This window comes from Hemiscyllium ocellatum, chromosome 19 (genome assembly GCF_020745735.1).
Source record: "Hemiscyllium ocellatum isolate sHemOce1 chromosome 19, sHemOce1.pat.X.cur, whole genome shotgun sequence".
Lineage (NCBI taxonomy): Eukaryota > Metazoa > Chordata > Chondrichthyes > Orectolobiformes > Hemiscylliidae > Hemiscyllium > Hemiscyllium ocellatum.
The window spans coordinates 4537243-4550115 of record NC_083419.1 but is presented as its reverse complement, the minus strand read 5'-3'; positions in this window follow the sequence as shown (position 1 = coordinate 4550115).

The window sequence follows — 12873 nt, the reverse complement described above, 5'->3', positions numbered from 1 at the left end:
GGCTATTTGAATGTTGTAAGTACATTGGATTGGTTAGGAATTGAGCAGAAAGTTGGAGTGAGTTATTTGACAGTCCTGCCATTCAACATAATTCTGGATCATTTATAATCTGACTCTCTTTTCACCTATATCCATTATTTCACTAATTAACAAAGACAGTCAATTTCAGCTTTAAAACTAATAACTGACCTCTCATCAATTCCCATTTGCAGAAGAGAGTTTCCGATTTCAGCTGCAGCGTGTGATTGGAAGTCTCTCCTGAGTTCACTCCTAGAAGGACCATTCGAATGATTACACTGAGCCCTCACCTCGGGCCTCAACCCCACAACCAGTGAAATTGTTTCTATCTTCCCCATCCACTCCCCTTAACATCTTTAACTTTATTCAAGTCATCCCTCAACCTTTTAAATCCCAGGAATTACAAATCAGATTTGTGTAATAAAAGCAGCATCTGGGGAGGGAAAGCAGACATAATGTTTTAGAAACATAGGAAACAGGAGAAGAAGTAGGCCGTTCGGCCCTTCAAGCCTGCCCCACCATTCAATGTGATCATGGCTGTTCCCACAGTCCCCTGTTCCCACTTTCTCTCCCCAGACCCTTTGATCTCTTTAACCCTAAGAACTATATCTAACTCCTTCTTGAAAATAGTCCATGTTTTGTCCTCAACCCCTTTCTGTGGCAGAGAGTTCCATAGGCTCCTCGCTCTCTGAGTGATGACATTATCCTCATCCCAGTCCAGAATGGCCTATCCTGTCCCACTAGACTGTGACCCCCAGGTTCTGGTGACCCCAGTCATTGGGAATATCCTTCCTGGGTTTACCCTGTATATCCTGTTAGGATCTTATTGGTTTCCATGAGATCCACCTTCATTCTTCTAATCTCCAGTGAATACAGTCCTAAGTGATCCAAACTCTCCTCATACGTCAGTCCTGTCATCCTGGGAATCAGCCTGGCATTCCAAGACTCAATTTTGAGTCTGATATCATTCTGCATCAGAATCAAGATCTAGTCTGAACTCTAGTTTATGTAATTTCTCTTCATGACTTAACTTTAACAGAAACCCTACAGTGTGGAAGGAGGCCATTTGGCCCATTAAGTCCACACTAACCCTATGCAGAGAATCCCACCCAGACCCACACCCCTACCTTATAACCCTGCGTTTCCCAGGGCGAACCCACCTGGTGTGCAGACCCCTGAACACTATGGGCAATTTAGCATAGGCATTCCATCTGACCTGCACAGCTTTGGATTGTGGGAGGAAACCCATGCAGACATGGGGAGAACATGCAGACTTCATACAGATTGCTGCCCCAGGATGGGATTGAACCCGGGCCCCAGGTGCTGAGAGGCAGCAGTACTAACTGCTCAGCTGCCATGTTGCCCAGAGTCTGGGTATTATTGTGATGAATGCATATTGCACTCCTCATAAAGTCACAATGTGCTGCTGAGGAGGTGCTGTTTGGAAGTACTGACAGCTGTAAGCTAAAGAGAAGGCTTCCAATAGCTGGAGCATGGCTCCTACCTCCTTAGGTACGGCATTTGTAGATATAAAGGGTTAATATTCCATTATCTGACACATGTGCATTACATTTGAATGTCTTATATACATGACCCCACAAAGCATGTTACACCTCCATTTCTATCCAGCCTTACAGCGACTGGGGGCAGATAAACCCACTCGATATGGAGGTCTTCTGCTCTGCCTGTCCTTCCTCTTTCTTCACTTCCTGTTTCCTCTCTTTTTAGCAGACCCAGGATGGCAGGAGGGGAAATGAGTCCCAGAGCAGCAAGAGGGGAGAAAGACCCAGAACACAGTGAGAGGAATGGGTCCCAGTGCAGAGTGAGGGGAATAGGTCCCACTGCAGAGCGAGGGGAATGGGTCCCAGTGCAGGGCGAGGGGAGTGGGTCCCAGTGCAGACCGGGGGAGGGGGAGGGGGAGTGGGTCACTGTGCAGAGCGAAGGGAATGGGTCCCAGTGCAGAGCAAGGAAAACGGGTTCCAGTGCAGAGCGGGGGGAATGGGTCCCAGTGCAGAGCGAGGGGAATGGGTCCCAGTGCAGAGCGGGGGGAATGGGTCCCAGTGCAGAGCGAGGGGAATGGTTCCCCGTGCAGAGCAAGGAAAACGGGTTCCAGTGCAGAGCGAGGGGAGTGGGTCCCAGTGTAGAGCAAAGAGAATGGGTCCCAGTGCAGACCGGGGGGGGGGGGGGGGGTTGTGGGACCCAGTGCAGAGCAAGGGGAACGGGTCTCAGTGCAGAACGAGAGTAGTGGGTCCAAGTGCACTTCAAGGGGAGTGGGTAACTGTGCAGAGCGTGGAGAATGGGTCCCAGTGCAGAGCGTGGGGAGTGGGTCTCAGTGTAGAGCGAGGGGAATGGGCCCCAATGCAGAGCGAGGGGAATGGGTCCCACTGCAGAGCGAGGGGAATGGGTCCCAGTGCAGAGCGAGGGGAATGGGCCCCAGTGCAGAGCGAGGGGAATGGGTCCCACTGCAGAGCGAGGGGAATGGGTCCCAGTGCAGAGCAAGGGGAATGGGTCCCACTGCAGAGCAAGGGGAATGGGTCCCACTGCAGAGCAAGGGGAATGGGTCCCACTGCAGAGCGAGGGGAATGGGTCCCAGTGCAGAGTGAGGGGAATGGTTCCCAGTGCAGAGTGAGGGGAATGGGTCCCAGTGCAGAGTGAGGGCAATGGGTCCTAGTGCGGCGTGAGGGGAATGGGTCCCAGTGCAGGGCGAGGGGAATGGGTCCCAGTGCAGAGTGAGGGGAATGGGTCCCAGTGCAGAGTGAGGGCAATGGGTCCTAGTGCAGAGTGAGGGGAATGGGCCCCAGTGCAGAGTGAGGGGAATGGGTCTCAGTGCAGAGCGAGGGGAGTGGGTCCCAGTGCAGAGCGAGGGGAATGGGTCTCAGTGCAGAGTGAGGGCAATGGGTCCTAGTGCAGAGCGAGGGGAATGGGTCTCAGTGCAGGGCGAGGGGAATGGGCCCCAGTGCAGAGTGAGGGGAATGGGTCTCAGTGCAGAGCGAGGGGAGTGGGTCCCAGTGCAGAGCAAAGGGAATGGGTCCCAGTGCAGAATGAGGGCAATGGGTCCTAGTGCGGCGTGAGGGGAATGGGCCCCAGTGCAGAGCGAGGGGAATGGGTCCCAGTGCAGAGCGAGGGGAATGGGTCTCAGTGCAGAGCGAGGGGAATGGGCCCCAGTGCAGAGCGAGGGGAATGGGTCCCAGTGCAGAGTGAGGGGAATGGGTCTCAGTGTCGAGCGAGGGGAATGGGTCCCAGTGCAGAGTGAGGGGAATGGGTCCCAGTGCAGAGCGAGGGGCGTGGGTCCCAGTGTCGAGCGAGGGGAATGGGCCCCAGTGCAGAGCGAGGGGAATGGGTCTCAGTGTCGAGCGAGGGGAATGGGTCCCAGTGTCGAGCGAGGGGAATGGGCCCCAGTGCAGAGTGAGGGGAATGGGTCTCAGTGCAGAGCGAGGGGAATGGGTCTCAGTGCAGAGCGAGGGGAATGGGCCCCAGTGCAGAGTGAGGGGAATGGGTCTCAGTGCAGAGCGAGGGGAATGGGCCCCAGTGCAGAGTGAGGGGAATGGGTCTCAGTGCAGAGCGAGGGGAATGGGTCTCAGTGCAGAGCGAGGGGAATGGGTCCCAGTGTAGAGCGAGGGGAATGGGCCCCAGTGCAGAGTGAGGGGAATGGGTCTCAGTGCAGAGCGAGGGGAATGGGTCTCAGTGCAGAGCGAGGGGAATGGGTCTCAGTGTAGAGCGAGGGGAATGGGTCCCAGTGTAGAGCGAGGGGAATGGGCCCCAGTGCAGAGCGAGGGGAATGGGTCTCAGTGCAGAGCGAGGGGAATGGGTCTCAGTGCAGAGCGAGGGGAATGGGTCCCAGTGCAGAGCGAGGGGAATGCGTCCCAGTGCAGAGTGAATGGAATGGATCCTGGAGTAGGACGAGGGGAATAGGTCTGTGCTAGTTAGTTAATATAAAGCTAAGGCTTACAATGACAGGGGAACTCAGACTCGTGGCATGTGCCTCTTGCTTGATGTGGGATCTCAAGGACGTGTCTGACGATCCTGACTCTTACACTTGCACAAAGTGAGTCCAGCTGCAGCTCTTGTTTGACTGCATGACGGCTCTGGAGCTGTGGATGGACTCACTGTGGGGCATCCGCGATGCTGAGGAGGGCGTGGACAGCACGTTTAGTGAACTGGTCACACCGCAGGTTAGAGTTGCTGAGGGAGACAGTGAATGGGTGACCAAAAGACAGAAAAAGAGTCGGAAGGCAGTGCCGGTGTCCCCTGCGGTCATCTCCCTCCAAAACAGGTATACCGTTTTGGATACTGCTGGGGGAGATGGCTCACCAGGGGAGGGCAGCAGTTGCCACGATCATGGCACCATGGCAGGCACTGCTGTTCAGAAGGGCGGGAAAAAGACTCGTAGGGCCAAAGTCATAGGGGATTCTATTGTGAGGGGAGTAGATAGGCGGTTCTGTGGCCAAACACAGGACTCCCGAATGGTATGTTGCCTTCTAGGTGCTCGGGTCAGGGATGTCACCAAGTGGCTGCAGAGCATTCTAAAAGGGGAGGGTGAACAGCCAGTCGTCTTGGTGTATATAGGCACCAATGATATAAGTAAAAAAAAAGCGAGATGATGTCCTGAAAGCAGAATTCAGGGAGTAAGAAGAGAGATTAATAAGGAGGACCTCAAAGGTAGTGATCTCGGGATTACTACCACGTGCTAGCCAGCATAGAAATGAAAAAGTAGGCAGGATGAACACATGGCTTGAGAATTTTGTAGGAAGCAGGGGTTCAGATTTGTTGGACATTGGGACCGGTTCTGGGGAAGATGGGACTATTACAAATTGTACGATCTGCACCTGAACCAGACTGGAACTAATGTCCTTGGAGTAGGTTTTTGCTACTGCTGCTGGGGAGGTTTTAAACTCATGTGGCAGGGGACTGGGAAGCAGAAGAAAAGGCTAGTAGGCAGTGAGGTGGAAACTGGAGACTGTAAGAATCATCAAGTTAGCATTAATAAAGGGAAGAGTAGGCAGAGAGCAGATGAACGCAAAATAACTGGTGGCTCGAAGTGCATCTACTTTAATGCAAGGAGTATAGTGTGTAAGGCAGATGAACGTAGGGCTTGGATTGGTGCCTGGGAGTATGACGTTATTGCAATCACAGAGACTTGGTTAAAGGAAGGGCATGATTGGCAACTAAATGTTCCAGGTTACAGACGCTTCAGACAAGTTAGGGAGGGAAGTAAAAGTGGGAGGTGGGGTTGCATTGCTGGTCAGGGACGATATCACGGCTGTGCTAAAGGAGGACACTATGGTGGTCTTGGGTAGTGAGGCATTATGGGTGGAGCTGAGAAATAAGAAGGGTGCAGTTACATTATTGGGGCTGTATTACAGACCTCCCAACAGTGAGCGTGAGGTAGAAGAACAAATAGGTAAACAGATTATGGAAAGATGTAGAGGCAACAGGGTAGTGGTGATGGGAGATTTTAATTTTCCCAACATTGACTGGGATACACTTAGCGTCAGAGGTCTGGATTGGGTAGAATTTGTAAGAAGCATCCAGAAGAGTTTTCTAGAGGAGTATCTCAATAGTCCGATGAGGGAAGGGGCCATATTGGACCTGGTACTGGGGAATGAGCCAGGACAGGTGGTAGAAGTTGTGGTGGGAGGTTTCTTTGGGAACAGTGACCACAATTCTGCAAGGTTTAGAATACTCGTAGATAAAGATGAGAGTGGTCCTAAGGGAAGAGTATTAAATTGAGCCAAGGCCAATTATATCAAAATTAGGCAGGAGCTGGGAAATGTGGATTGGACACAGCTATTTGAAGGGAAGGCCACATTTGAGATGTGGGAGGCTTTCAAAGATAATTTAAAGATAGTGCAGGATAGGCATGTCTCGTTGAAGGCAAAGGATAGAAAGGACAAGATTCATGAACCGTGGATGACAGGAGAAATTGTACGACTAGCCAAGAGGAAAAGGGAAGTGTACATAAGGTCCAGGCAGCTAAGAACAGAACGGGGCCTGGGGGCATATCGTGAGAGTAGGATCAGTCTAAAATGAGGAATAAAGCGGACTAAAAGGGGTCATGAAATAGCTTTAGCGAACAGAATTAAGGAGAATCCCAAAGCCTTTTATTCTTACATAAGAAGCAAGCGGTTAACTAGAGAAAGGGTTGGTCCACTAAAGGATAAGGAAGGAAGGCTGTGTGTCGAACCCGAGAGAATGAGTGAGATTCTGAATGATTACTTTGCATCAGTGTTCACTGAGGAGAGGAACATGATGAATGTTGAGATCAGAGACAGAAGTTTGATTAGTCTGGATCGCGTTGACATAAGTAGGGAAGATGCGTTGGGTAGGCTAGAGGTTATTAAGGTGGACAAATCCCCAGGACCGGATGGGATCTATCCCAGGTTCTGATGGAGGCGAGAGAGGAAATAGCTGGGGCCCTGACAGATATCTTTATGGCATCCTTAAATACAGGTGAGGTGCCGGAAGACTGGAAGGTTGCTCATGTTGTCCCCCTGTACAAGAAGGGTAGAAGGGATATTCCAGGTAACTACAGACCTGGAGAAAGTTGCTGGAGAAGGTACTGAGGGATAAAATCAATTTATATTTGGAAAAGAATGGGCTCATCAATGATAGGCAATATGGTTTTGTGTGGGGAGATTGTGCCTTACCAACAGAATAGATTTCTTTGAGGCAGTGACCAAGTTGATAGATCAAGGAAGGGCTGTAGACGTCACATACATGAACTTTAGTAGGGCGTTTGACAAGGTTTCCCATGGTAAACTAATGGAGAAAGTGAAGTCACATGGTGTACAGGATGTTCTAGCTAGGTGGATAAAGAACTGGTTGAGCAACAGGAGACAGAGAGTAGTAGTTGAAGGGAGTTTCTCGAAATGGAGAAAGGTGACCAGTGGTGTTCCACAGGGGTCAGTGCTGGGGCCACTGTTGTTTGTAATATACATAAATGATGTGGAAGAGAGCACTGTTGGTATAATCAGCAAGTTTTCAGATGACACGAAGATTGGTAGAGTAGCAGAAAACATAGGGGACTGTCAAAGAATACAGGAGAATATAGAGAGACTGGAGAGTTGGGCAGAGAAGTGACAGATGGAGTTCAGTCCAGACAAATGTGAGGTGATGCATTTTGGGAAGTCTAATTCTAGAGCGAACTATACAGTAAAAAGAAGAGCCTTGGGAAAAGTTGATGGGCAGAGAGATCTGAGAGTGCAGGTCCATTGTGCCCTGAAGGTTACTGCACAGGTGGATAGAGTGATCAAGAAGGCACATAGTATGCTTGCCTTCATTGGGCGAGGTATTGAGTATAAGAGCTGGCAGGTCATGTTAAAGATGTACAAGACTTTGGTTTGGCTGCATTTAGAATACTATGTACAAGTCTGGTCACCACATTACCAAAAGGATATGGACACTTTGGAGAGGGTGCAGAGAAGGTTTACAAGGATGTTGCCTGGTATGGAAAGTGCTAGCTATGAAGAGAGGTAGGTTAAGATTGTTTTCATTAGAAAAAAAGGAGATTGAGGGGGGACCTGATTGAGGTTTATAAAATCATGACGGGTATAGACAGGGTAGATAGAGATAAAAATCACACAACACCAGGTTATAGTCCAACAGGTTTAATTGGAAGCACTAGCTTTTAGAGCACTGCTCCTTCATCAGGTGGTTTTGGAGGACACAATTGTCAGACACAAAATTTATAGCAAAAGTTTACAGCGTGCTTCCAATTAAATCGGTTGGACTATAACCTGGTGTTGCGTGATTTTTAACATTGTACACCCCAGTCCAACACCGGCATCTCCAAATCATAGATGGAGATAAACTTTTTCCTAGGGTGAAGGATTCAATAACGAGAGGTGAAAGGTTAAAAGGTTAAGGGGGATACATGCGGCAAATACTTCACACAGAGGGTGGTGGGTGTTTGGAACGCGTTGTCAGCAGAGGTGGTAGAGGCAGGAATGGTAGATTCATTTAAGATGCATCTGGACAGATGCATGAGTAGGTGGGGGGCAGAGGGACACAAATGCTTAGGAATTGGGCGACAGGTTTAGACAGTGGATTTGGATTGACTCAGGCTTGAAGGGCCGAAGGGCCCGTTCCTAGGTTATAAATTTTCTTTGTTCTCTGAGTGCAGAGCAAGGGGAATGGTCCCCAATACAGGGAGAGGGGAATGCATCCCAGTGCAGAGCGAAAGGAATGCATCCCAGTGCAGAGCGAGGGGAATGGGTCCCAGTGCAGAGTGAGGGGAATAGGCCCAGTGCAGAGTGAGGGGAATGGGTCCCAGTGCAGAGCGAGGGAATGGTCCCCAGTGCAGAGCGAGGGGAATGGTCCCCAATGCAGAGTGAGGGGAATGGTCCCAGTGCAGTGCAAGGGGAATGGTCCCCAATACAGGGAGAGGGGAATGGGTCCCAGTGCAGAGTGAGGGGAATAGGCCCAGTGCAGGGAGAGGGTAATGGATCCCAGTGCAGAGCGAGGGGAATGGGTCCCAGTGCAGAGCGAGGGGAATGGGTCCCAGTGCAGAGCGAGGGGAATGTGTCCCAGAGCATCAGGTGGAGAATGAGGCCCAGTGCAGAGCGAGGGGAATGGGTCCCAGTGCAGAGTGAAGGGAATGGGTCCCAGTGCAGAGTGAGGGGAATGGGTCCCAGTGCAGAGCGAGGGGATTGGGTCCCAGTGCAGAGCGAGGGGAATGTGTCCCAGAGCATCGGGTGGAGAATGAGGCCCAGTGCAGAGCGAGGGGAATGGATCCCAGTGCAGAGTGAAGGGAATGGGTCCCAGTGCAGAGTGAGGGGAATGGGTCCCAAAGCAGAGCGAGGGGAATGGGTCCCAAAGCAGAGTGAAGGGAATGGGTCCCAGTGCAGAGCGAGGGGAATGGATCCCAGTGCAGAGTGAAGGGAATGGGTCTCAGTGCAGAGCGAGGGGAATGGATCCCAGTGCAGAGCGAGGGGAATGGATCCCAGTGCAGAGTGAAGGGAATGGGTCCCAGTGCAGAGTGAGGGGAATGGGTCCCAGTGCAGAGTGAGGGGAATGGGTCCCAGTGCAGAGCGAGGGGAATGGGTCCCAGTGCAGAGTGAGGGGAATGGGTCCCAGTGCAGAGCGAGGGGAATGGGTCCCAGTGCAGAGCGAGGGGAATGGGTCCCAGTGCATCGGGTGGAGAATGAGGCCCAGTGCAGAGTGAGGGGAATGGGTCCCAGTGCAGAGTGAAGGGAATGGGTCCCAGTGCAGAGCGAGGGGAATGGGTCCCAGTGCAGAGTGAGGGGAATGGGTCCCAGTGCAGAGCGAGGGGAATGGGTCCCAGTACAGAGCGAGGGGAATGGCACCCAGTACAGAGCGAGGGGAATAGGTCCCAGTGCAGGGCGAGGGGAATGGGTCCCAGTACAGAGCGAGGGGAATGGGTCCCAGTACAGAGCGAGGGGAATGGGTCCCAGTGCAGACCGAAGGGAATGGCACCCAGTACAGAGCGAGGGGAATAGGTCCCAGTACAGAGCGAGGGGAATGGGTCCCAGTGCAGAGCGAGAGGAATAGGTCCCAGTGCAGACTGAGGGGAATAGGTCCCAGAGCAGAGGGAGGGGAATGAGGCTCAGTGAGGAGGGAGAGGAATGGGTCCCAGAGCAGAATAAGGGGAATGTATCCTGGTGCAGCGCGAAGGGAATGTGTCCCAGTGCAGAGCGAGTGGAATAGGTCCCAGTGCAGAGCGAGTGGAATAGGTCCCAGTGCAGAGCGAGGGGAATGGGTTCCACTGCAGAGTGAGGGGAATGGGTCCCAGTGCAGAGCGAGGGGAATGCCTTCCAGTGCAGAGTGAGGGGAATGGGTCCCAGAACAGCGCAAGGGGAATGGGTCCCAGTGCAGAGCGAGGGGAATGGGACCCAGTGCAGTGTGAGGGGACCAGGTCGAGGGGAATGAGTTCTGGAGCAATGCGACCTACCTTGGAGCGGTCTGTGGCTTGGAGCGGAGTGGGCCAGCTGTTGGACTGGGTCTTGATGCGGGAGGGCTGACCACCTGCTAAGCTGCTGCTCATTGAAATCATTTACCAGCGTGTAATGTCAATTCTTTAACGATATTATAACTATCTTTCTATGTAAGTGATACATTTCCTTTTATTCCTCTCCTGTATTTAAGATTTGTACCATTGTACTTGTCTGTAAGATAGAACCATTAGAGATAGCCATTGTAAAGACTTTTCACTGTGACCCATATCCTTCTGTGCTGTAGTACACACGACAATAAAAAGGATATTCATTGGAAAGTGTTAATTTAATCTTACATTTGATCATAATGAAGTAGGTTTCCCACAGTTTTGCCCATTTGCAATAATTATTAATATCTTTGTAGTTTCGTGCTTCTATGTTGCTGATCACGGCGTCATTGACAGATTTGATTTTGTGCCTCTCTATCCACCATCTAAGTCAGTAATAAATACACAACAAAAAGAAAGATAAATATACAGTAAATGTTTTAGGCTTAAAGACAGATTGTAGGTGGATGCAAGTAATCTCATCCTGCCAGTTAGACTCATTGCTGGTTATCACTTTTTCCTGTCTCCTGCTGGTTAATAGATTAACTTCAGTTGAGTGGCAACAATGGGATTAGACTCGAACATAATCCAAGGCTAATGTTATGGGGACATGGGAATGAATCCTTCAAAGGCAGATGGTGAAATTGAATTTAATAATGAAAAAAATCTGAAATTAAAACTAGTCTAATGCTGACCGTGTGACCACTATGAATAATCTCATCTGGTTCACTAATGTCCGTTAGGGAAGGAAGCTGCTATACTTACCTGGTCTGGGCTACACGTGACTTCAAACCCACAGCAATGGGGTTAGCCCTCAACTCGGGTTGTGCAATAAATGCTGGGCCAGCCAGTGACTCCCTCAAACCATGGATGAAGATAAAGAAATTCCAGTGTCCAAGCGCATAACTTTCAGGTTTTGGGATTTATATTTTATGTGTGTTTTTTTAAAAACTATCGAAAGTTTATATTTTCTAGTAGTAAATTTCTCAGCCATTTCACATTCACTCTCCAATTGATCCAGGAACATTCACACCACACAAATCTCAGGCCATGACCATCTCAAGGCAGAACCTAATCACACCCCTTGACAGTCAATGGTGTTACCATCACTGAATCCCCTCCTATCAACATCCTAAGGATTACCAATAGATTTCCAGAAACACAATTGGACAGGGCAGAACAGAGGCAAGGAATACTGTGGTGAGTAACTCACCTCCTAACACCCCAAAGCCTGTCCACCATCTACAAGGCACAAGTCAGGAGTGTGATGGAATACTCCCCACCTCCATGGATGAGTGCAGCTCCAAAAACATTCGAGAAGCTTGACACCATCCAGGACAAAGCAGCTGCTTGATTGGCACCACATCCACAAACATCTACTCCCTCCACCACTAGCATTCAGTAGCAGCAGTGTGCACTATCTAGAAGATACCCTGCAGAAATTCACCACAGATCCTCAGACAGCACCTTCCAAACCCCATGACCATTTCCATCATAAGGGCAAGGGCTGCAGATGTATGGAAACACCACCTCCTGCAAGTTCCCCATTATCCTGATTTGGAAATATATTGCCATTTCTTCACTGTCACTGGGTCAGGATTCAGGAATTCCCGTCTTTATAGCATTGTGGGCGTTCCCATACCCCCACACACTGCAGCGGGTCAAGGAGATAGCTCATGGCTATCGTCTCAAGGGGAACTTGGAATGGACCAGCCAGTGACACCCACGTCCTGACTGAATAAAAAACAAACACACTTTCATTCTTTGTAAGTGTCACAAGATACTCAACAATGAGGAAGATCCGCAGGGTGAGTTGGCACTGTTTCCAGACATGTGCACCATAACCCCAAAGGGTCTTCCGGTTCTGTTCTAATCAAGTATATGTTCAGGAATATTAGAACAGAAGAAGACCATTCAGTCCCTTAACTTTGTTCCGAAAACAATGGGATTAGGAGTGATCAATATCTCAGCTGCATCGATACATTTGGCTTCAAATTCTTGAAACAAAACCCTATCAGTCTCAGATTTAAAATAATAAATTGAGCAAGAATTAGTTTTTTTAAATGAGAGAGGGTTCCACACTTTGACCATCCTGTTCTAAGAACTGTTTTTTAATGTTTCTACTGACTCACTGTAATGTTACCCCTGACCCTAAACATCCCCCTTCAGTGGGAAACATTGCTCCCTCCTTTTTTCTTTTTTCCTTTCGTTCTCTCTTTCTTTCTAATTACCCATCAACCTCAGTCAATTCTGTGCAAAATGTTAAATTCCCAATCGAATTCCCAATCCCAACATTCTTCCATATTCCTGGGAACATAAACCTAGTTGGTGTAACCGCTCTTTATAGTCTAACCCTTGGACGCTGCAGTCACTTTCTGATAAATCTCATTAAAAACAGTCAGAACATTATATTTTAAAAAAACCTTAGGAAGTTATGGTTTTAATATCCTAAACCACTTGAGCTACAGCCTGCTGAACTAGTCAATTACAAGAAACACTTCATATAGAATGACTTACTTGGTCTAGTCAATGTTAAGCAGCGTAGATACAAATAACCATTTGCAAACTGGAAACCTTTATAAGATACTGAGACAGGAGTGTAAGATGGAAGAGTTGCACTTCCATTGTGTTTTCCAAACCCTTGAAATATCTCAACGTCTTTTGAAGCATGTTCAGTGTATATACTAGTGGAAACAAGACAGTCAATGCATGCACAGCAAGCTTCCACAACCAAGAGTGTGAAAATGGCCAAATGCATCCCAGCAAAAAAGCCCCAAAAAATGCTGATGTTGAAAACACATTCAGAAATGGCTGGAAAAACTCTGCAGGTCTGGCAGCGTCTGAGGAGAGAAATC